The sequence below is a fragment of the Amblyomma maculatum genome, chromosome 5, assembly GCF_055883805.1.
Source record: "Amblyomma maculatum isolate TAMU_Amacu chromosome 5, ASM5588380v1, whole genome shotgun sequence".
NCBI lineage: Eukaryota > Metazoa > Arthropoda > Arachnida > Ixodida > Ixodidae > Amblyomma > Amblyomma maculatum.
Window position 1 is genome coordinate 123,265,367 of NC_139348.1, and position 15,736 is coordinate 123,281,102.

General features: G+C 45.3%; 1 long non-coding RNA gene across 1 annotated transcript; it reads right to left on the minus strand.

Annotated features, from left to right (window-relative positions):
- Positions 1-13,962: 13,962 nt before the first annotated feature.
- Positions 13,963-15,272, minus strand: LOC146189409 (uncharacterized). The gene is made up of 3 exons (XR_014707654.1): positions 14,922-15,272; positions 14,777-14,846; positions 13,963-14,325 (listed from the first exon to the last, which is right to left on the minus strand). It is a non-coding gene; the product is annotated as an uncharacterized LOC146189409 (long non-coding RNA).
- Between the last annotated feature and the right edge of the window lie 464 nt (positions 15,273-15,736).

Consider the following 15,736-nt stretch of genomic DNA (forward strand, 5'->3'; position numbering starts at 1 on the left):
ATACTTAGAGTGGGCTGAGAAACCGCAATGCACGCCTCGTTACCGACGCTAGCATGAAAGCTGCCAGTGGCAAAAGATCGCAGTGCGCAGAGCACCTGCCGCTGTACTGACAGGTGCGCTCGCTCGCTATCCTTCCAGCTCGTCGCAGATCCATTACATAGTCTGCTTCTCGAGACGAAATTGTTGACGGAACAAACTTGTCCAAGCATCATTCAGTCTCCGTCGTCAGTGCCATTCATTGCGAGTCATGTTTGAAAACATGCATCTTACTGCTTGCATCCGCCTTCATTCTTCATGCATGAAATTACCTGATAAGTGACAAATGCGCCGTAGCGCTTGCACATTGCAAAAAAGGAAAAGAGAATGGAGTATCGCACAAGCAACAATAGCAGTTTAATGTCGGCTCTTGAAGAGTAAGTAGCAACACGCTACATAATAGTATGGTGAGGCTACCCAAAATAAAATATAACATGCCTCTCTGCCCGTGCTCGTGAGTAACATGCTACAGTAAAGTAACTCCAAAATAACACATAGTGCTACGCTGCAGGTGTGGTGTGGCAACACTTGAATAATAAAACAGTGCACGACTTTTCAATATTCCATCATAGATGTGGCATGCAGCTGCAACAAATAATGTGGCCTTGAACTGGCGCAGCCAGCATCAATACCGGTTATTTACAATATATATTGAAATATTACATTACACACTTGCCTGCCCCTCAGAGGGATTAATAGATTTGCAACAATGTGCACGTGTGGAGGCTGAAATGGATATGTGAGGGGTGCGGTTAATCACTGTGGGCGTAGTCTTGCCCCGCTATTCTCCTATTTTCCCTAAAGGTAGGGTCCCCCTATTGTAATTCTCGCTAATAATGTGGCCTGGCTAGCGCTGACTGGCACATTATTATGCTGCCACAACATAAAGGGCAGCAGTGTATGCAAGCGCACTGTTAATTTTGTTTTATGAGTGCTAGTCAGCTGACACGCACCGTGTCAAAATAATGAGTCCCATCTCCCAGATAATATGCATAATAAAAAATATACAAGCAACAAAGTAACCATTTCTCTAACCGCTGAGAAAAAACTATCAGGTATGCAAACGAAGACACATACATAGGCTTTGCACCTGCGTCCTGGCCTTAACGTTAGCAGCCACATTACGAAGTTCAGAAGTTCAGCAAAACCAGTGCAGCCTAACGAGTATTAACACGGCAAATAAGTCATCATATAAGCCATCGCTGCACACGCACAACACGTTTCTATTTTTTCATCACGGAGGAAGCGAAGGGCTTTACTGACATCGTCTAAAAACAAAATTCCCTCAACTGATGAAGCCTGAAACAGGCATTCACGCTCGTCCACAAAACTTTGTAAACAAACCATAGAGAACAGAAAGCCTTGCGATGTCAGGATCAGAAAGTAGTATTCTTAACACTGAGGTAACAGTTGGCTTTTTGTGAAAATCTTTCACCTTCTAAACGTTCACGCGTCTTGGAGTTAACACATTTATGCGGTTTTAAGAATTTATAGTTCCCAACTACCGAGCAAAGTATACTATACTGTTCTCGCCCAAAATAGGTAAGGATGATGGTCGCTCATCTGGCACTTTAAGTACAGTGGAGGAGCTTTCTGTCCCGAGAGAAATAGGCAATTGCAATGCAGTAGGCAGAGCTGCGAGAACTAGCAAGGCATTTTCACAGCTAGATTTTGTGGCAAGCTTGAATAGAATACTAAGAGGTGCCGAAAGGAAGCCTGGAACTATTTCGAAGTGCAGTTGACATTTGCTGCACACTTCGAGCGTACAATGGCAAAAATGTTTTCCAATGTATCCTGATTTGTATAACGCGTTAAAAGACAGTTAAAAGTGAAAGTTACTACGAGATGTTCATACAGCATTAACACTGACCTTATAGTTGCGACATCCAGCACTTCCAGACTTTCAAACACAGAAATGCACTCCTTCAAAATGATGCTTGCTCAGAACCACGGCATATAGCCGAGGCATATGAGATTCGTGCATGTTTTTGGGAACTGTTGAGACAGTCAAAGGCGCTATCAACTATTTTAATAAATCGTGCAGTATGTTTGTAACAATTTAAAATAACGCATCTGCGCAGTGGTTGCTAAACACTTGTGCTGGAAGTTTGACATTTTGGATAAAAATGTCAAGTTGAAATGACTGTCATTCGATCTGTCTCAGCATAGAGCTGATCTGGAGTTGTTTAGCGCATAGGCTTGCCGGAGATACTCACTTTCAACTATGTGGCCCTTCATCCTGAAGTCATCTTTCAAGAACGTGTTCCATAGACACTTCAGCAGATGTGGAATATCAGAAATGAAGAGTTTCTTACTGCCAATGCCCAAATAGGGTTTATCTGCAGTTAGTTACCTGACTTGAAAACAAACTCAAATTCTGGTTCCCCTAATCACATACAACCGCAACAGGCTCTAAGCCAGCATTCATAACAGTTGTGGCACTGGAAAAGCAGTTCATTAAGGGCATCATCAGGTGTATGTTAATGCGCGAAAAAACCGAGAGGCTGTTTCCTGGACGTTTCAATGCCTCTAGCCATGAACACCAGTGCCTTATCGCAAATATTCCCACCCTGTCTGCCACAATATTCCTCAAGACCTTCAAACCTATCAGGAGATGGGTTGTAGGACAACTCCTTCTGGATGTGCATCTCGTCAAACATCATCAAAAAAACAGCGGGAACAAACGGGGACGAAAGGAAGAACTCACAGAAACAAGCGCTGACTCTCAGCTAAAGTTTAATCGCAGGAAACACGTTTATATAAGGAACAGAAACAATAAAACACCAAAACTAGAACGTACGTGTTCCTATGTGATATCCAGATATGCAACCTCACAGTCACGCAGGAGCAGGGAAGGTTTGCTGACACACAATCTTACTTTGTTAGCCATATTATGCGCCTCGATGATTTCCCTGGTCAACTGGTTGGGGTGTTTGGACAAAATGTCACTAAAATTCAAAGACGGAAAACTGGATAGCCACTCACGGCAATGATCAACTAGATCAGTGGAGCGATTAGATTCTAATGAGCTGAGATGTTCTCCGAGTCGTGTGTTAATACATCGTCCCGTTTGCCCAATGTATATCTGACCACAGGACAGGGTGATTTTATAAACTACCCCTTCGGAGCATGGCACAAATCTTTTATCGTGTTTAACAGCACAAGACGCTACATATTTGTTATAATTGCGGGACTTATTTTGTAACACTGAACAAATTGTATTGAGCTTATCAGGGGCAGAAAAAACATCAGTTTCATACCTATGGGCCACATTTTTAAGACGATGAGAAAGGCGATGTACATAGGGAAGGACTTCGAACTTTCTCCGTTTCTGTTCTTTCTGTGAAGACGGCAGCAATGCCGGCGATTTAAGGTTTTTAATTATTTTATTGCAACCCAAGTTATAAGCTCCCCTGGATAATCTGCTTCCCTAAGTCTCGTGGCCTGGTTATCGAAACTTTCTTTCATAGCATGGTGACAGGATTTTGACAACGCAGAAGACAATGATTAAACAATTCCACATTTCACTACCTTAGAATGATGCGATTGATAGTTCAGCAGCGGTTTATTGGCCCATGGTGCGTAATTCCAACACATGTGCCCCTTCCCTTCAGTCAAACACAAATCTAAGAATTGTATATTGTGTGGGGCCCCACCGCCCCTTTTACTGTTTCAAACAGCGCGCGCTTTTTTCTGTTTGGGTTGGCGTCCGCCCGGGCAGCGCGAGTGCGGATGACCGAAGTGCCCGGAGCGGGGGCGGCATGTTATCGGCGCGAGACAGAGGGTAGATAAGCGCGTCGGAAGCATGGCTCGGGGCTTTTTCGCCGGGCGGCTGGCCAGAGAAGGGCGGCGTGGCAGCGTCCCAAGCCGGCGGGATGTACACGGACAACGGAGCGGAGTCCTGCGAGGCGAAGACGGAAGCGGCGCTTACAAGTAAGCGTGAGTGCTGCCACGCGAGTAGCAATGCGTTTGTGGCGTCACTAAAGCTTTGGCCCTATTACTCGCCCTATCCGCGCCGCAATGTGTTTTGTGTTGTCGCGGTGAAGCCCTGACCCATGTTCCGTTTTATTCTGCATAGTGCATTGTCGCGCACTTCGACGACATGTTTCCATCGCAGTTTTGACCGATGCTGTTTCTTTTCTATTTTATACTTTTCTGTTGATCCGGAATAAACCGGTGTTTTTAAGAAAGACTTCGTTTTTCACTCGTCGGGCGAGACCCTCACTCGCGGACCCGTATTCTACCTTCAATTGTTATCAACCGGTATCTCAGTGGTGAACTGCAAACCCCATTAATTAGCTTTGAATACTTCTAACACTGTGGACATGTGCCTAGCAAAATCTGTTTTTTCAATGAGAATCAAAAAATCATCGACGTATCTGAAAATTTGGGACGGTGTCCCAACCAAATCTTTCTGGATACTTCGATCCACGAATGACAAAAAAATTTCACTAAGCGTAGGCGCTCCTCTAGAGACCCAATACAAACGCCCGCTTTCTGAGTATGGAGTGTGGCTTCCCATTCAACAAAGGTAGAGTTCACATAAAAAGACCTCAAGAACCCAGACACTGAAATACCGCAAACACTTATGAATTGTTCATCATTCTCCGAAGTGATGCAATCAAAAACAGCATTCATCATTTCCTTGTGCGGCAGAGAGTGGAACAAATCTACCACGTCTATGCTGAAAGCTGAGCATGAGCCTGGGGTTTGCTCCTGTAAAAACTTAACGACATACTCAGAGTCTGGTACCTTATAGATAAAGCTGCCAAATGTTTGTGTAAATAGCCAGAAATTTCATGTTGCCAGGTACTATTCTCCGTCACAATGGCCCATGGTCACATTTAGGCTAAAAAATGGCAAAAAGTGGCAAAAAAATGGCGCGAATATAGGTTTCATTTTCAGACTTGGGCAAAATAATACTTTCTCAAAGCCTGGCCCGTGATTCACGCCAATAAACGTTCGGTGACGTGATAACTGCCAACAAAAGCTCCGTGGTCATCGCTAATATAGGGCCCAATATGGGCTTTTCTGCGGGTTATAACGGCCAACAAAAGCTCCGTGGTCATCGCTAATATAGGGCCCGATATGGGCCATTCTGCGGCTTTACCCTTTTCGCATATGTTACCCAATATTCTGGCATTATCATCTTTGCAACTCATGGGCTTTCCCAGTGAGGCAAACCACCAGGTTTTGCTATGGCAAGATCGTTGGAAAGCCAGTTTTGCATGTAGATAGATGGTACCTCCAACTTGTATAGCATGCACAGTTTACTCTATCATGTGTAATTTGTTCTTGTAATATTATTATTACGAGACTGCAAACAGTCTGTAAGCACATTATATACCTTAACAACGTATGTACGTTCATAAGATGCAACCAGCAGGCATGCAAAAAAGGACGAATTCATAAAAAAATCCAATCCACACTGGGCAAGGGAGAATGCACAGGCTGCATAACCTTAAATCACATTCGTAGCACTTTCAATGTGTAACCATTTCGTTTCCAAAATGTGACAATGAAGACAATGCAGCGACTATCCGTGAAAGTTCCGCACGAATACTTCCTAGTATTCATATGTCACGAAATCAATTATTTTTTTTTCATGACTCATGGAAGCTAAACGCTTCTTAAAGAATATCAATATTACAGTTGAAACCAAAACGGCATCAAAGAAATTAATTGTAAACTATTTAGCTGTTAGAGAATAGGCAACAGGCGAATATACACAACTCCGGTGCCGACGGGTGCGCCGCTCGTGGCGATAATCGCATTTGTTGCAGGTTACGCTCGCCGCCGCTCGTGCGGAAACGGCTGCGGCAAGGATGCGGCTGCATTCTCAGTTAGCAAAAACAGCTGATTTTAAACAAGAATCGTTGCATTGTCGATTTCGCAGGCATGAACATACACATATACGTTTCTCCGTGAATCCGTTTTTATTGCTTACACTAGTCATTTGATTGCGGTTATCTCGCGGCAAACGTTGCCTCAGCGATGCAGCTCATCAGTTACAGGAGCATGTATGCAACATCGATCTACAAGTTGTTCCGCACACGTCAGTCGAGAATTGGGAGCAAGTATTTTGTTCTCGTTGTGAAGGCAAGTGAAGTTCGACTTCGTGTATGTTACTGTAGTGACTAGTGGGACACACGGAAAACAAGACAGATATGTTAAAAGGCGCGCAAGCCAAAACATCCATGCTCTGTCTCGCTTAAACGCAAAGTTGCTGAACCTATGGTAAACGGAGCAGAAAAGGGTGATCGTTCTATATGTGGAGGAGGCGATCGCCCTGCTAGTGATTGTGCCGAAGGCGGAAACCCATCGGGGGCATACGCACCACTTTAAAATCTGGGCACCTTTACGTCAAATGTAGCTCACTGAGACAGACCTGTTCTTCGGTTGCAGTGCCAAATATTTAGAATAACCATTGATGCTTCTTCTGAACTTCAGAAGTTAGATAAAAGCTGGCAAAAGATACGCACAGCAGAGTAGACTGAAAGAGTAGTTTCCTGTATGTGAATAACATACCACATACATTAACATACAAAGTAAAAGAAAGCAATGTGCAAACCGTAAAAAAACCGTGCTCTCATAAAAAAAAAAAAACGTGATAAGAGGTAAATATGTATAAAATAACTAGCCGTCTGCATCTTTTAGGGGACGTGAGAAAACAACTATACGTTGAAAACTCAAAACCGACGCTCCATTTTGCAGACGGCAACAACAGGTCTGCCAAAAAATATTTTTGAACCAAAATAAAAAAGACGAAAACATTCCGGTGCTGCGGGGTTCTGCGGCTGTTCTTGGCTGCGAACGATGATTAATACCACCCCCATTAGCTGCACGAGCAACTCATGGAAGCGGGAATAATCATCCAGTAAACGGTCAGTAGGAGCCGCCACCTACCACAATGTAGCCGAGACGTTTTCCACAACTGCGATGAGGCGGTCCAGTGACAGAGCTGCTTTGGCGCGCTCCTGCAAATGAAAGAAGTTTGATCTAAAATCAAAACATACCTGCAAATGGATATAAAGGTATTCTTTTCTCCACGTTAAGTGCGAGGTACTGAGGTACAATGTGTAGCATGTCTCGCAACAGATGGTTATAATAAGTTGATGGAAACATGTTGAACAGTTAATGCAGCTACATGTTGTTTCATTGCGCAGCCTCAGCTATGCCAATGCGATGGGCGCTGTAAGTGGAGCGGCAGCTGGTGTGAGCACCTGCTCTTCGATACTATTTGCCACCGGAGGTTTTCAAGCAGACAGAGGAAACAAGGCTAAAAAAAGCCGGCACTTGCGCACTCACACAGGGACACAGAGAAGGGGTCAGTGCTGGTGAGGACGTAGTTGCCGTCGCAGCTTACGACGCACTGTGTGGAAGTAGTTAACCTCTGGAAACGCGTCCTCCGAAATAGGCCAACAACACACCTTCGCACGGCCGGTCCCCCCGTATGTAGTCTTTGTGGCTTCCAGTGCCGACTAGGTATCCTGCTAGAGGGGGCCTGTTGTGAGCTGATGTGAGCGCTTGCTCTTTGCCACCGGAGGTTTTCAAGCCCAAACAGTAAACGATAAAAAAAAAGCCGGCTCTTGCACATTCACACGGGGACACACAGGAGGAGTCGTCAGTGCTGGTGACGGATGTAGTTGCCGTCGCAGCTGACGACGCACGTGCGCAGGTATGTTTTGGAGACGCGTCTTCCGAAATAAGTCAACAACAACCTTGCGAACGGCTTGTCCCCGGAGGCAGTCCGTGCGGCTTGCCGACCAGGTAGCCTGCTGCCAGAAGGGGCCTGTTGTCGTCTGGGTCAGTTGCATCCTCCTCCGGTCCGGCATGGGGGTCTGTAGGCGCATGTTGAGCAGCGCGGCACACGCTGCAGTGATGTATGCCCTGGTTCGTATTGGAGCGTCCGGTACCTTTGTAGGCACCGGAAGCGGCTGTACAGCACGCCAGTGCAGCGTTCCACCACAGAACGCATCGAAGTGTGTTTATACATCCCCTCAGGTAATGCCGGACGTAGATGGCCTGGTACGGCTGTAAGCAGTCAAGGCTCAAGAGGGTAGCCACTGTCTCCTGCATATCCAAAAATGATGCACAGTTAAGCCAGTCATTTGTTCTTGATAACACCATTGAAGTTAGCTCTACTATACAATGAAAAATTAATAACGAATAGCCCGCAGTCAGGCTTTCCTGAACGTGACATTCAGGGGTATGCAGAAAGCACATTTTTGACATGTTTATCCGCACATCGCGGTAAGGGCAGCCTTGAACCTTTTAGAAAAGCGATGCCCTATTTCGTGCAGAACACAAACGTGTTTTATCTTGGTTTCTTGGGTAGGAGAAGCGATTTTCAAGGGCGTTGTGTGCGTCTTGTGTTTCTGCTACTATTAATTACAATATTAGGGACGACATTACACGCCAGACCTATGTATCGTACAGTAAATTGCACCTTCCGCAGATGTGCCCACTACGTGATTCTGTAGCTTAATGTATGTAACCGAGGTAGCCAGGCTTTCTGAGCTTACTCGGGAGAAACTCTCCATCGTCCAGCAGGCGTCGGCGTATCTCCTCGCGCAGCCAAGTGTAATGCCACGAGAATGCGTCCTGGTCGCTTCCATGGAAGCGGGGGTCAGTAGCCAGGATATTTACAGTTGGCGTCGTAGACCTTAGACGAAACAAAAGTTAAAGCTTACTCGTTAACTTCCACTGTCAAGGCCTGAAACGGCCCACGAGCGATGGGAGACTGCTAACCAGCCCCACCGTAGAAGACATGCTCGTCCTATTCTCCAGGGGCCAGGCGGCCAGGGATGCATATGGGTCCCGTGAAGAGGGAACCAATCCCATCGACGTCGTATTTAGCTCGAGCAAATAGAGTCCTGTCTCTCTCTCTCTCTCTCCAATTAAAAACACGATGAAGTCTACTCGAAATCATGGTGTTGAGGCCGTAGTATCCCTTCCGGCACCAGAAGGCGGCGAACAGCTCGTTCGCAAGGCAAAACCGTCTTGTTCACGGCGCCGACGCAACAAGCCTATCGCTATGTACACGTCCGCCATCTTCACTTTCTAACGTTTGAGATTGGTTTTGTCACTAAAAACTAGAACACACAATTTGCGGCCATATTTGGGTGTTCAATCTCATCGTTTATTTCGTCAATACTGACCTTCGGCCTTTGAGAGTGTTCCGTTGAGAGCAGTGCGTAATCCGGCTTCTGCAGGCACCGGAGGCACCTGTTTTCACATGTTCCTTGCGGTCAAATAAAGGTGAGAGCGAAGGGCAGTCGCGTTAAGCGCAACAAGTAGAGTCTTCGGTAACGAATTGCCTTCGCAGCTAACGTGCGTTGCACTTCTGTATTGAAACTTGTTCAGTTCGTTTGCAACTTTAATTTTCGTGGTTGCTTTTCGGCCGCACGAAGAAGAGCGCAACAACTCAAACGCCCGCAGCTCGTGCATGTTTTGTTGTATATCAAGTGCATAACAAGTTTTGAAGCGACATTCCGTGCGCCTATGCATCTTAATCGAAGGCAGCAAAAGCCTCGCTCTGACATTCCATTCACCTACAGTACTGCCCTGTGTATGTGTTCGTACAGGAAAGGACACAAAACCTGCTGCGAAGGTAACTGTAGTTGTTACCTCGCAGCAGTGACCACTCAGGGTAACTGTAGTTACCCTGAGTGGTCACTCCAGCACGATATTGCCGAAACGGCCCGGAGGTAAAGTGTTCTGTTTTCCCTTTTGCGAGTTTCTACGAGTGACTCGCCATAACCAGTACTAGACAGTCAGTAAACATCGTTAGGATCCCGGCAAAGTCACGCACCATTATTTCTCCGATTATATAATTTTTTTAATGTCATTAAGACCTGACAAACGAATTAAATATCCACGTACAACCTAGCTCTCATCGAGCAGGATATTTATGTATGGTATATATGGCATATAGAGTATATTATCCCAAAGTGTATTCGGCTATGAGGGGTGCAAAACAAGCAGAACAATGACGCGCATTTGAATAAAAATGTTCCAATTATTTTAAAAAAATGTCGGCAGATCGCTGAAATTTCGCTGGAAGCGATTGGGGAGAACATTGTGTTTTGCGCTCATGCACCTCTCTTATAGAGCAAAGAGAACAAAATGAGAGTATTCTTAAAAGCCTTTCATGTATATATTAACCTGTGAATGACCTTGACGTGTCTGTACGATGAAACAGGCGTGTAACGTCTTTTTATCGAGCAGGCTAGAACAATTTGGCAACGCACTTTCGGCGAATGTTAGAAACAACTAAAACATTGACTTATTCTTATTCGATGAAATTCAGTCACTTAAGTTGCAGTACAAATATCTAGTTCCTTATAGTTGCCGGTAATCCCATCAAAAGAGTTGCCATATATGAAAATACTTCCACACATTCATATCGTTGTCCTCATTTCATGCGCTAGCATATAGGCCCGGGGGTTGAACAGGATTGACTATTAGTTTTTCTTATACGTCGCGCTTTCTCGTTTTCATTTAACTTAATCAGTCACTACAGCCACCCACCTTAGCCGCGCGCTGTTGAGGCAATGGCGAAGGAAGCCAATACAGTTCATAGCCGGGTGATTCCAGCAGTAATCGGCTGCAGAAATGCTGAACTAGTATCCAGGCATAAGAAAAACTATTTCTACGCACACGCGAAAGCATACGCTTCAGTATATTCGCGTGCGCAAACTGGTTTCGAAGGCCTCGTCGCTTGGCGCTATGTAGGCACGCTGCGTTTTTGCCTACACCCTACGTCGCTGCCGATCGCAGCGCCACCTTTGTTTACAAACATGACGCTTGTCTATAGGTCCGGATAGCGCGCTGCTCTTTTCACTGCGAAACCTGTCTCTTGACGGTTAGAGCGCACTTTTTGACTAAAAACAGTCTTGGTGGAAGACAGTTGTACTATCCCTGTGCGGAGAAAATCATACGCTGAAATAGCGCTCCAGGGAGCGTTTAACAAATACTGTCTGGTCCATGTCTGCTATATCTTACTGTTTTTGTTCAGCTGAACCGGATAAGGTCTTGAGAACACATATTGACTTCCCGATATCCAGCGAGACAAGAAATTTGAAACAACCACCTAAAGTTGACACGTTGGTTGCAATAATACTTTGAATAAACGATCGATTCCGGGCCGGGTTCAATATATTGCTGCTATGAAATATTCCGATGGCGATTTTATTTGATCTAGAGCCAGTCGATTGCGATCCATGCATCGCGGTCGCGGATGTAGGGTATCGTATGCATCGTCCTTCTGACCGAGCGCTCAGTCAGCTCATATCCCAGGTGGTTGTCCTGAATTATGGCAACTATATTCTCAATCGCGATTTAACCCGGAACGGATCACGACGACTGTTATTGTCCGTGTGACACAGGTATCAGAAAATACCCTTAGTATTTTACACTTTTCCTTAATCCAACTTTGAATTTTATTTACTCTTCGGTCTTTTCCTATGGTCCATAGTATATCGCGATGCCGTAGTCAAGTGCTACGAACGTCAATACGGGCCTCATGCTTTCGGATAGGTTACGTCGGTGTTTCTGCAATTCAGACATGCTTATTGCTAATGTGACATATATATATATATATATATATATATATATATATATCAGGTTAGTAACGTTTCATGGCGTCACATATATGCTACAGAAAAGAAGGGCGATCTTGCTTTTTCGTAACATGACACGCGCGCTTGTTTTCAAAGATCGCATGCGACAAACACAAGCAGTCTGAATCTGACTTCAGTTTTTGTTCTTACTCTTTATTCATGTGTGTTATTAGGAAGTCACTTAATTGTTGCTTCATACATAAATGAATATATTGTGCGGTGTGCTTCCTTTTGTAACAGAAGGAAAGGCAAGAAACAAAAGTGGTGATTGTATTATTGATTCTCTTTTTTTTTTTTACGAAGTCTACAATACAGTAAATTGTGAGCAAAAAGGCGCAGCAACAATAAACAAGTAAAAATATAGAAATGCACCGCTAAAGGGTTTGAACAAAGGCCGCACATGACTCCGCGATAATTTTAAAGTAGTATGATAGCAATTTTTGGTGGTATTTTTTTTTTTCAATTGCTAACGATGCGCTAGATATACCTGTAGAATTCTCCACGTGGGTTTTCGTCTACCACCGCTAAGTAACTTATAATTGATTTTACTTTCTTCACCAGTTTCGGCTTCGGTTTCAGCAGCCGAGCGGTTGTTGTACGGTTACGCGCGGGATCAAAAAAAGCTTCAACCGCAGACTGACTTATTAGCGCCTCATTTTGCGCTTTTATTAGAGCCACTTGCTTCTGCGCTCCGGACAGTTTTCTCGTGGCTCTTCTCAGAGCGTGATAAATTTTGCTGCGTTTCTTTGGCTGGTTGCATATGCTTTTTCCTTCTTTCTGGGCATCTTGTGTAAGCCTCCGCTGGTATTTGCATTAAGCGAAGCTAACCCCTTCAGAGTTGACGGTCATGCGACACTTTTCTGCAAAATACATTCCCATGAATGATATGTGCATCCTGAATCAGCTAGCTTCATGCCACATCCGAAACAAAGACGTACCCTCCAGTACACCCTGCCTATATAGCTCTTCAGCTTTAGCTGTTGTATTGTACGTGCTTGTTTTTTTCTTTTCCGAGAATATACACTGGTAGCGTGCACAGAACTGCGTTCAGGCTTCAAGCTTTCAAAAGTTATCACTTTTTCTATGTACAAAGTGGCAAAGTTTTCTTTTTTCGGCTCGATAACGCACGTAGGCTACAGAGCCTCGGTTAATTTGGTTCAAGTAGCAGGGATGGAAATTGAGTCAAATAGATGCTGAGGTTCAAAGCTGCACTTGTGCTGCTGCGGGCATGAGTTCTCGCTCGGCTCTTTTGCTGCCGGCTCCTCAGAAGCATTGTCAAACATCCTTGACGCTCCGTGGCGGTCGTCTGCACTACTGGCACTGCGCTTTTGTCGTTTAGCGGCCGGTTGGTCACAGAGGTTCCTCAACTTCCTTTTCGATGTCTTCTTAGGCAGAAGATGGTTCGGATAATGGTCGAAAGCGTTGGCACGGTTTCGGATTTAACGCGTGGTCTATCTCTAGCCAGCTCGTTGACGATGGCCGTTCACGGTCACTTTGAACGTTCTATCGATGTAGCTCTCTTCAAAATAATTTTCGCAGACAACACTCGTTCAAGCCAACTTGCGGCCCTGTCTTTTTAATCAGCCGCTTCCACTACGCAAGCTGCGTAGGGTCCGATGACACACAGAACATAGGAACCTGATTCGAGCAGTAGCCACTCCGCGGTACGAAAGATGCCTTTGCCCTGCCCTGATGTTTTTTTTTTTTTTTTTTTTTTTAGCATCATTAGTCGTTGCAAATTTAATTCCCTCACATGAATTCAAGGAATAGAACGACGAAAACAAAAGAACAGCGTAGATGCGTCCAAAGCGCTCGAACCAGTGACGGCCAAATTTGGAAGGCATCGCCTGCGCGGCCACCTCCTCCCACTGAGAGACCCCTCTGCACGGCACACTAGCAAGCTATTCTAGGCACTATACAATTACTGTGCGTACACGCTGAGCGCTTTCCAGTCATATAAGGTGTTTTATGAGCACAGTCGCGTGCAGTACTTACTGAGCATTGCACATATGTTGAATGACCACGCACGAGGTACGGAATGATCGTTATAATTTTTCTGTTGCAGCAACGTTTTGTAGTACATCCAATGTGGCATGTAGGAGCAAAAAATAACGGTCTTATGTATAACATGATGACATTGACCTGACTCAGTTGACAGACGTTGCATACACGGGCTTCCCGTTTCAGATGGGAGGTTATATAAGTAATCGAACACTCTAGGGCACTCAGTCAGAGCTGGGCTTAAATTGGTTGCTGATATGACCTATACTACTATCCAATACGCAAGCATTGTCCTCCGAAATAGGCCAACAACACACCTTCGCACGGCCGGGTCCCCCCGTAGGTAGTCCGTGCGGCTTCCAGTGCCGACTAGGTAACCTGCCAGAGGGGGCCTGGCATCCTCGAGGCCTCGTCCGGCAAGAGGGTCTGTAGGCACATGTTGAGCAGCGCGGCACACGCTGCAGTGATGTACGTCCCGGTTCGTATTGGAGCGTCCGGTACTTTTGTGGGCACCGAAAGCAGCTCTTGAGCACGCCAGTGAAGCGTTCCACCACTGAGTGCATCGAAGTGTGTGCCCCGTTATACATCCCCTCAGGTAATGCCGGACTTAGATGGCCTGGTACACGTGTAAGCAATCAAGGCTCGAGAAGGTAGCCACTGTCTCCTGCATATCGAAAAATGATGCACAGTTAAGCCAGTCATTTGTTATTGATGTCAACTCCATTCAAGTTAGCTCTACTATACAATGAAAAATTAATAACGAATAGCCCGCAGTCGGGCTTTGCTGAACGTGACATTCAGGGGTATGCAGAAAACACATGTCCGACATATTTACCCGCACATCGCGGTAAGGGAAGCCTTGAACATTTTAGAAAAGCGATGCTCTATTTCGTGCAGAACACAAACGCGTTCTATCTTGGTTTCTTGGGTAGGTGAAGCGATTTTCACGAGCGTTGTGTGCGTCTTGTGTTTCTGCTACTATTATAATATTAGAGATGACATTACACGCGAGACATATATATCGTACAGTAAATTGCACCTTCCGCAGATGTGCCCACTGCGTGACGCTGTAGATTGATATATGTAATCGAGGTAGCCAGGCTTTCTGTGCTTACCCGGAAGAAACTCTCCAACGTCCAGCATGCCTCAGCATATCTCCTCGCGCAGCCATGAAACGCCAGGAGCCTAGACGAAGCAAGTAAAAGCTTACTCGTTAACTTCCCCTGTCGAGGCCTGAAAGCGGCCCAATAGTCTACTCACAATCACGGTGTTGAGGGCGTAGTATCCCTTCCGGCACCAGAAGGCGGCGAAACAGCTCGTCCGGCAAGGCAAAACCGTCTTCGTGCACTCTCCTACGCCGTTGTTCGCTTTGCCGACGCGGCAACAAGTGTATCGCCATGTGAACGTCCGCCATTGTCACTCTCGAACGTTTAAGAGTGGTTCTGTCGCTAAAAAAAAAAAAAAAAAAAAAAAAAAAAAAAAAAAAAAAAAAAAAAAAAACGCTTTCAATTTGCGGCCATATTTACGTGTTCAATGTCATCGTTTTTTTCGTCAAAACTGACCAGTAGGACATAGGCCTTTAAAAGTGTTCCGTTGAGAGCGGTGCGTAATCCGGCCTCTGCAGGCACCGGAAGCAGCTCTTCAGAACGCCGATGCAGCATCCCACAATTGAGCATATAGAGGTGTGTTCCGCGTTGTACATCCCTTCACGTGACGCCTGACTAAGATGGCTTGGTATTGGTGTCAGCATCCAAGGCTCCAGAGGGTGGCCTCTGTCTACTGCTTATCCAAAATCGATTTTCTGTCAGTTCTTTGTCGTCATTGACCTCAGTACCCTTGAAGCACGCTCTATACTTTATAACGAAATATTCATACGAAGTAGCTCACATTGAGCCTTTTCTTAACTTTAAATTATTGGGCTTGCAGACAGCGCATCCTTGAGATGTTTATTCGGGCATCGTGGTAAGTGTAGACTTGAATGATCTTGTTTAGAAAACTGATGCCCTATTTCGTGCATACCCCAAACGCCGTACACTTTCCTTCTATCTCGGTTTTTTGGCTATGAGATCTGATTA